Genomic DNA, 8343 nt, shown 5'->3' with positions numbered 1-8343 from the left:
CAAGAGATCTGGAACATCTCCACTATTATTAGACAAAGTAGATTTTAAATTTCTTTTCTTTGCTTCCAAAAGCTTTATTTCAATTTGATCCAAGGCTTGGGAGAGTGCTCCAGGGTAGTTAAAAAGCTGCCCAGTGGCTGGCGGGAGAGGCTTAGGCAGAAGCCCTGTTACTTTGCAAGGGGCCCCCCAGAAGTCACGGGTCTCAGTAGGCTCCTAGTTGTACTTGAAGGTGAGCCTTTCAAAGAGATACTTGCCCAGCCCAGCCTCCAGGCCAGCCAGCCTGTGGAGGTTGGTCAGGTGGTCACCCATCTTCTTGATGAGTTTAACTTCCTCATCTAGGAAGTGACTCTCCAGGAAGTCACAGGGATGGGGATCTCTGCAGGCAGAACTGAAGAACTGCAGGCAGAACATGAAGATCCAAAAGGGCCTAGTTCAGATTTTTCTCCAGGGCCATTGTGGCTTCCATGGCATCCAAAGTTGTACCCCACTTATCTTGAGCCGGCTTCTGGATGTCCTGGAAGACAGCATGCTGCCACACTGGTTTTGTATCTTCGAGCAATGCTCGGTGCTCTCATGCTTCTCCTCAGCTGATTTGCAGAAGAAGTGGCCCATGCCTTCCAGAGCCACATCATCATGGTCAAAATAGAAGCCCAGAGAAAAATAGGTTTAGAAGACCCACAAGTACAAACTGACCAGGTGGTTGATGGCTGCCTCCACCTCAGTGGAATAATTCTGATAAATCTGGGAGCTCACGGTTAGTCAGCAAGAAGGAGCTAACTACAAAAATGGTGTTGGCTGGTCCCAGAAGCAGGAGATGACCGAGAAGATGGTCCCGAAGGTTGAAAATGGAGAGAAGATTGGAAGGTGGCTGGAGACTGGAAGAAAGAGAGTTCCTGGATCTGTTCCATCCAAACATTGTTGAAGCAAGAGGCAGATCCACAGGACTGCTGAATGTGCTGCCTAGACTTTAAAATGTATCATAGAAGACAAGAAAATTGTGTATTCAAAAAAGGTTAATCCATCAAGAATATATGACAATGATAAACATACCTGAACGTAAAACAGAACCCCCAAGACACATGAAACAAAAATTGACAGAAATAAACTGAGAAAAAAAAATTCTACAATAATATTTGGAGACTTTAATATCCCACTTTCAATAATGAATAGAACAAAGAGACAAAATGTCAGTAAGGAAATAGAGGACTTAACACTATAAACAATTGGAATTAGTAGACATATAAATAACACTCCACTACCACAAACACCAGAATATGCATTCTTCTCAAGTGCACATTTAACATTCTCCAAGCTAAATCTTATGTTAGGCCACAAAACAAGTCACAGTAAATATTAAAAGGTTGAAATCATACAAAGTATTTTCTCTGACTACGAAGGAATGAAACCAGAAACCAGTAACAGAAGGATAACTGGAAAACTCAGAAACAAGTGGAAATTAAACAACATACTCATAAATAAGCTATAAGTCAAAGAAGAATTTAGAAAATACTCTTTTTTTTTTTCAGGATAGATAAACTCCTCTTAGGAAGCGGGCAACAAACAGCTGCAGACAAAAATATACCTTATAACAGCAACCCAACATGCTAGAAGATTTTCCAGTTTAAAAGACACAAAATCCTAAAATGTAAAACTACAGAGGAACTCAGAGGCCACTGTCCAAGTCTGTCACAGTCCTCTATATGGCAAAGATGAAGAAAACTGGTAACCTTTTTAGGGGTACCAAGGATCTCAGTTTGCACGGTCTTTATAAATGCAGAGCAGGATGTGGCTTTCCCGCACTCATTTCACCTCCAGCCATCTACAGCAACCCCACATGGCTCCCCTCTGTGCTCATGAAATAACTTGAGGCCAGGGTCTCTCAGCTTTAAAGCCTTGGAATCCTATGCATAGTTTGTTTGTGTGTAGATATGCAGTTTGAAGGGTAGCTTCTGTAACAAGGTGTCGAACTCCACAAAAGTTCAGTATCATGCCACTGGATCCCAAGTCCGTCTCCACAGACCAGGGTGCCGCTCAGGTCAGTTGCTGTGGTAACTGCAGCAGATGGTTCCCTTAGAGATGGAGTCCAAGGATGTCATGGCCAAGGCACGGAGTTTTATATCAACTGAAGAAAGTGAAGACCAGCCAGAGAGGCTGCAGTTCGGGGAATCCAGAGGCTCCTCGCCTACCATGATACTAGGAAGGTCTATCCCCAGGGTGGCAGAAATAAGGCACTGGGCTGATTCAGGCATGCTAGGTTCCCAGCAGAGGAGGATGAGGGAGGAGATCCAGGGGGCCTGGCTCAGTCATGTTATGTGGTGCACCTTTCTCCCCCAGAGATAATTCTTTCAAAATGTTTGGATCCTACACAGACCAAAAATGTTGGTGTCAGGGCTTTTACAAAGTACCTGTGGTGCTGTAGATCCTGTAGCAAGGTGCTCTTGGCAGGCACGGTACAGTTCTGCCCTGTCCTCATCCTCAATGTAGACCACCAAATTATCAGGGCAATATTTTTGCTCTAGGTCTCAAGAGGGTGTTTCACCAAACATCACCATTAGATGATCAGTAAACCTGGAGTCCTCATGAAAAGCAGAGATGAAGTCCGATTGGGCATACTCTGGGTATAGAAAGAGCACAGGCCGGCTCAGCCTGCCCTGGTCATCTAGACTCACCCTGGCTCCATGGGGGTTCTCAGAGCTGAGTCCATCCAGGAAAAGCTTACTTAGACCTTCTGAGGCTGAAACTTCATCCTCACAGGCAGCTTCAGAGAGCCTGATATTCCTAGCCTTGATATCCTGGAGTAAAGCCTCATTCTGATTCCTCTCCTTTTCTTTCAAGTTGGCTTTCCTCACATCCCTCTGTTCAATTAGCTTCAGCTTGTCTGCTTTAGCCCTCATTTCCAGAAGCTTCTTCTCTTTGGCATCTTTCTGCAGTCCCTCATCACATCAGTTCACAGCCTTGGCAAAGTGTTTCAGTTCCAGATGGCATAAGGCACCTCTTATTATTGCTTTGAGGTAGCAGGGTTTTAACTTTCTGGCAGCTGTCACATCACTGAGAGCAGAATGAAAATTGCCCAGATAGTATTGTGCTGCTGCCTGGTTGGTATAAAGGACAGCATTCAAATCAAGATTTGCACATTTCTTCTTTAATCCTTCAGTGTAGGAAATTACAGCTTTCTTGTAGTCTTTTTCTTTAATATAATCTTTGCCTTCATCTTTATAGGTCTTGGCCTGTTCTGGAGAATGCTTCTCATCAAAAATAATTGACTGGAGACAAGCCAAGTCAGGATTCTCCCTGGGATCAATTTCTGATGGTGCTTTCTTATAATCAGGGGGACCTTTTCAAATTCCTCTTCCCACTGGTCCTCATGAGAGCCGCCACGGTAAGGCTGGCCCTGGAACTTTTCCAGGAACGAGTCCATGGCATCGTCTGAGGTAGGGTCCTGCTCAGGTTACTACATAGCTGATGCCCTGCCCTCCAGCCCAGGTCCTGGCGCCGTGCAGTGTAGAAAATACTCTACAATGAATAAAAATAAAATACAATATCCAAGATTTACGGATGCAATAAAAGCAGTGGTCAGAAGGAACATTTAAGCTCTAAACACATTAAAAAAGAAGAATGATATTAATAGAAAATCTAATTGTATATCTTACATAACTGGAAAATGAAAAGCAGTCTAAAGCCAAAGCAAGAAGGAGGTAGGAAATAATGATTAGAGGAAACATAAATGACATAGAGAATAGAAAAACAAGAGATAGTATCAACGAACCTAAAACTTGGTTCTTTAAAAAGATTACCAGATTTGACAAATCTTTAGCTATACTAAAAATAAAAGACTAAAATAAATAAAATTAAAAATGAAATCGTAGACATTGTAACTGATACCACAGAAATACAAAGGATCAAAAGAGACTACTAATGAACAATTATATGCCAACAAATTGGATTACCTACAGGAAACTGATAAATTCCTACAACATAAAACCTACCGACACTGAATCATGAAGAAATAGAAAATCTAAACAGACCAATAGTGAGTAAAGAGATTGAGTCTGTAATCAAAAATCTTACAAAAAAGAAAAGCTCAGTATCAGACAGCTTCACTGATGAGTTCTATCAGTCCTTTAATGAAAATCTATGGCAATCATTGCCAAACTCTTTCATAAAATTGAAGAGATGAGAATACTTCATAATTCATTGTATGAGGCTACAAGATTGTCTCTTACAAGTATAGATGAAAAGCCTCTCGCTAAAATCCTATCAAACTGAATACAGCAGCATATTAAAGGGATCATACTCCATGACAAATGGGATTTATTTCAGTAATGCAAGAATGGTTCAGCATATGAAAATCACTCAATGTAAGAAACCACATGAATAGAATTAAGGGAGAAAAAAGACCCCAAAATATATGAACATTTCAGTTAATGCAGAGGAATCATTTGATAAAGTTCAACACTCTTTTAATTTTATTCCTCAGTAAATGAGGAATAAAAGATATCTTCCATAATATGATAAAGGTGATATATGAAAAACCCACAGCTAACATCACACCCAATATTGAAAGACTCAAAGCTTTCCCTTAACAATGAGAACAAGAGCAGGATTCCTACTATGGCTATTTTTACTCAATATTGTAGTGGAAATTCTAGCCAGAGCAATTAGAGAAGTCACATAAATGAAAATCATACAAATTGAAAAGAGAGAAGTTCTCCATTCACAGATGACCTGGTCTTATGTGTAGAAAGCCCTAAGGATTTAATAACAAAACTATTAGAGCTAATAAATGAACTAAGCAAAGTTGCAGGACACTAGATCAATAAACAAATATCAGTTGTGTTTCTATACACTAGAAATAAGCAATATGACAAGGAAATTTATTAAAACTTTCTTTTTATAGTAGCATCTGAAAGAATAGATACTTAGGAATTTAATCAGGGAAATTAAAGACATGTACTGAAAACTACAAAACATTGCTGAAATAAAGAAGGCATAAATCAATGGAATGTGTTCATGGTGTAAGATTTAATATTGTTAAAGTGATAATGCTACTCGATTTGCTTTGCTAATCAAAGCAATCTACAGATTGAATCCAACAATTTTTTTTTTTCTTGTGGAAATAGAAAACCCATTCTAAAGTTCATATGAAATCTTAAGGGACCTTGCATAGCCAAAACAATCTCGAAAAGAAGAATAAATGTGGACAACTCACATTTCCTGATTTCAAAATTTATCACAAAGATACAGTAACCAAAACAGTGAGGTACTTGTATAAAGACAGACATACAGACCAATAGATTTGAATAGATATTCTGGAAGTAAACTCTCACATACACAGAAAATTGATTTTTGACAAGGGCACAAAAGCCATTCAATGGGGAAAAGGACAATCTTTTCAACAAATGGTGCTGGGAAAACTGTGTATCCACATGCAAAAAAATGAAGTTGAACCTTTTCCTCAAATTATGTACAGAAATTCACCAAAAATGAATAAAATACTTAAATATAAGAACTAAAACCATAAAACTCTTAGAAGAAAACATACAACTAAATCTTCATGATATTAATTTCTTAGATATGACACCAAAATGATGAGGAATAACAAAAATAGATAAACTGAAGGGTAGAAAGCAAAGTGATAATGGAAGATGAGAGTGGAGTGATGTGACCAGGAGCCAAGGAATGCCATGGCCTCTAGATGTGGGGAGTTAAGGGACCAATTTCCCCTGGAAACTCCTGAAGGAACTTGCCATGCTGACACCTTGATTATAGCCCTTTAAGATATATTTTGGACTGTTAACCTCCAGGACTGTAAGATAATACATTCATGTTGATTTAAGCCACTGAATATGTGGTGATTTGTTACAGCAGCAATAGTAAACTGATACACAGTCTCAATGAAAGTAGGGATTTCTGTCTTTCCACACCCTGCTCACTTCATTAGAGAATTTATAGCACTTAGTATATTCTTCGATAAATATTTGTTGAGTAAGATGAATGAAGCCAGACTTTAGAGTCAGATTACACTTGGTTGGTGAACTGTTGTGAGGAAAGCAGGTGAAAGTTCTCTTGGCCTTGCTTCTACTTGCACTGGGAAGCACTGTCATCAATGAAGGGGTTGCTGTGGGTTTCAAGAGAAAAGAAAAGTGTGAGAATCTCCCAGGTATAGTGGGAGCGTATCTGGACTAGGGAAATAAAATAGGATTGCTTGGTTATTGCTCGCTTGGTCACTAATATAATGAATTGAGACAGTATGATTGTGTATTTTTCTCCAATTAAGGTTATGGGGAAGCATGGCCTAGGGGAAGTTACTTATTTTGCAAGGGTGATTTGATAGAGGCAGCAAGCCAGGTAGCTGGGGTGTTTGCAAGGGCATGATCATAATGGTGTACCATGCAATTTAAGCAAGGGCAGGAGGAAATAAGGACTTGATGTGATATGTTCAGATCCATGAATAAGACATCATAACAGGGGTCACAGTATTGTCAGACTAGGGGTACTGGAGGAAGGGAGCTGGACATTTGAAAGAGATGGGAGGGTGGAATGTTTGAGATTGAGTGAATGGAAGTGCTGTGGTCATTTGGTCATGCTAAGGTCTTGGGGTGGCCATGGGAGGAGTGGGAGGCTGAGGTGGGGCAGACGACAGACTCATCTGGAGATGATGCAATAAATGAAGGGGAAGGCTAGGCCCTGCAAGGAGCTCTCTTGTGTGTATTAAAATCATCAAAAACTGTGGCAGGAGTGATTGCAGAGATCCTAGTGACCCATGATCAAGGAATGAAGAGGAACACCAGCGGTCTAGAGATTACTGCACATGTGGGGTGGGAAGAGGGCAGTAACGGATGACAATCATTAATTTGATAAAAAAGTACTGAATGTCTGGTCTGTGCCAGGCATGTAGTGGTAGGGACTGATGGGAGGTTAAAGGGAAGAGAGGTGGAGAATGATCTTGAGAGTTCAATGAGCAAGAAGGGTATTTACCTCACATCGAGGCCCAACAGATTGAAGCCTTAAAAGAAAACAGCAACACCTGAGAAGGATGCCAGGAAATGAGTCCTAGGGGTACACGTGGAGTCAGCTGGAGCACACCCAGGAGGAAGGACAGAAGAAAGACTGTGAAGGACTTGAGTCAGTGAAGGGTGTGAGCTGGCTCAGAAAGGGTGGTGCATGGGTAGTCCAGGGGGTGAGGGATGAACGGGAGTCTTGGATTTCCTGTGGTCACTTGGGGAAACCCAGCAGCTAAAAGTAAGCGATTTAAGCAAATGAATGGACAGATGAATTAATCAATAGACTAAAGATGGCCGAATGCTTCCACCAGCCTTGCTTCAGGCCCTATTTAGAACTGAAGTTGACTTGCTCTTTCTTTTAATAGCTGCAAAAATGATGAATTTGATTTTAGTCTCTAGAAGCAACTTCCTTTTGCAATCAGGTGAGGATCTAGGCAGATGCGAGGAATCTTTCAGAACCTGCATGTATATGAGAAAGGGATATGACAGCATGAAGTTCTCCTGTTTGAAGAAGCTAAATGGAGCCACTTTTTGACTCAGTTGACTGGGATCTGGAGCTGGTGCACTCTTTAAATTGCATGGTGTGCCTGCTGCTGCCTTTTGACTTCTCCAGTCTGTACACCTGCCTTTTTGGGGAGAACTGTGGTAACATATGGGGAGGCTTCCTGTATTTTCTGCAGTATCTGACAAAGAAAAACTAGTTGGTTCATATGTATATATGATCTTTCAACATGAACTTCAAATAAATGTCTTCACTCCTTGGGGAGAAGCAGGGCAGAGCCCCACTGTCCCAGCTAGCTCTCACTTGGCTGTCTTGTTTTGGGGCTGGAAGGCCACACTGTGTTTCCTGGGGTAGAGGCGGAGTCTGGGCATTGTCCCTTTGTAGCTGAGAGCTAAGAGCAATTGTGTCTGCTTTGATAAAATAAAGTTATTTTTTAGTTTAGTCTGATCTCCAAATCCTTCCCTTTCAGATACCTCTGCCATCCAAGATCATGGGATACTAAATTTTCAAAGCACTTTCTCAGGCGTTGCATGAGCAAAACATACACCTGCTCTTGTTTTCAAGGGGTGTGGGCAAGAAGTAAAAAGGAGAAACTGTTAATGAGAACACTTTCTGTATTCCTCCCTCCCCACTGATACATACTAGCACCATAAAATTTAAAATGAGTCATGGGTGCTAATTAATCATCAGAGAGTTACAGGGGAACCTGGACGAATTAAGACTGGGGCAAGAGACAGCTCATCAAGGATCTTGCATTGTAGCTCAAGAAGAAAATGTTTAACTTAGTGCCTGGACACTCTGAGGATAGAATGAAATGCTATGTGCGGCCTGTTGGCC

General features: G+C 40.9%; 2 pseudogenes; both read right to left on the bottom strand.

Moving 5' to 3' along the window:
* Nucleotides 1-213: 213 nt before the first annotated feature.
* Nucleotides 214-2249, bottom strand: LOC100595989 (annotated as a pseudogene).
* Nucleotides 2250-2394: 145 nt separating this feature from the next.
* LOC100596327 lies at nucleotides 2395-3457 on the bottom strand (annotated as a pseudogene).
* Between the last annotated feature and the right edge of the window lie 4886 nt (nucleotides 3458-8343).

Source organism: Nomascus leucogenys, chromosome 17 (assembly GCF_006542625.1).
Source record: "Nomascus leucogenys isolate Asia chromosome 17, Asia_NLE_v1, whole genome shotgun sequence".
Taxonomy (NCBI): domain Eukaryota; kingdom Metazoa; phylum Chordata; class Mammalia; order Primates; family Hylobatidae; genus Nomascus; species Nomascus leucogenys.
The sequence above is the reverse complement of the archived record's forward strand: the minus strand, read 5'-3'. Positions and strand labels throughout refer to the sequence as shown.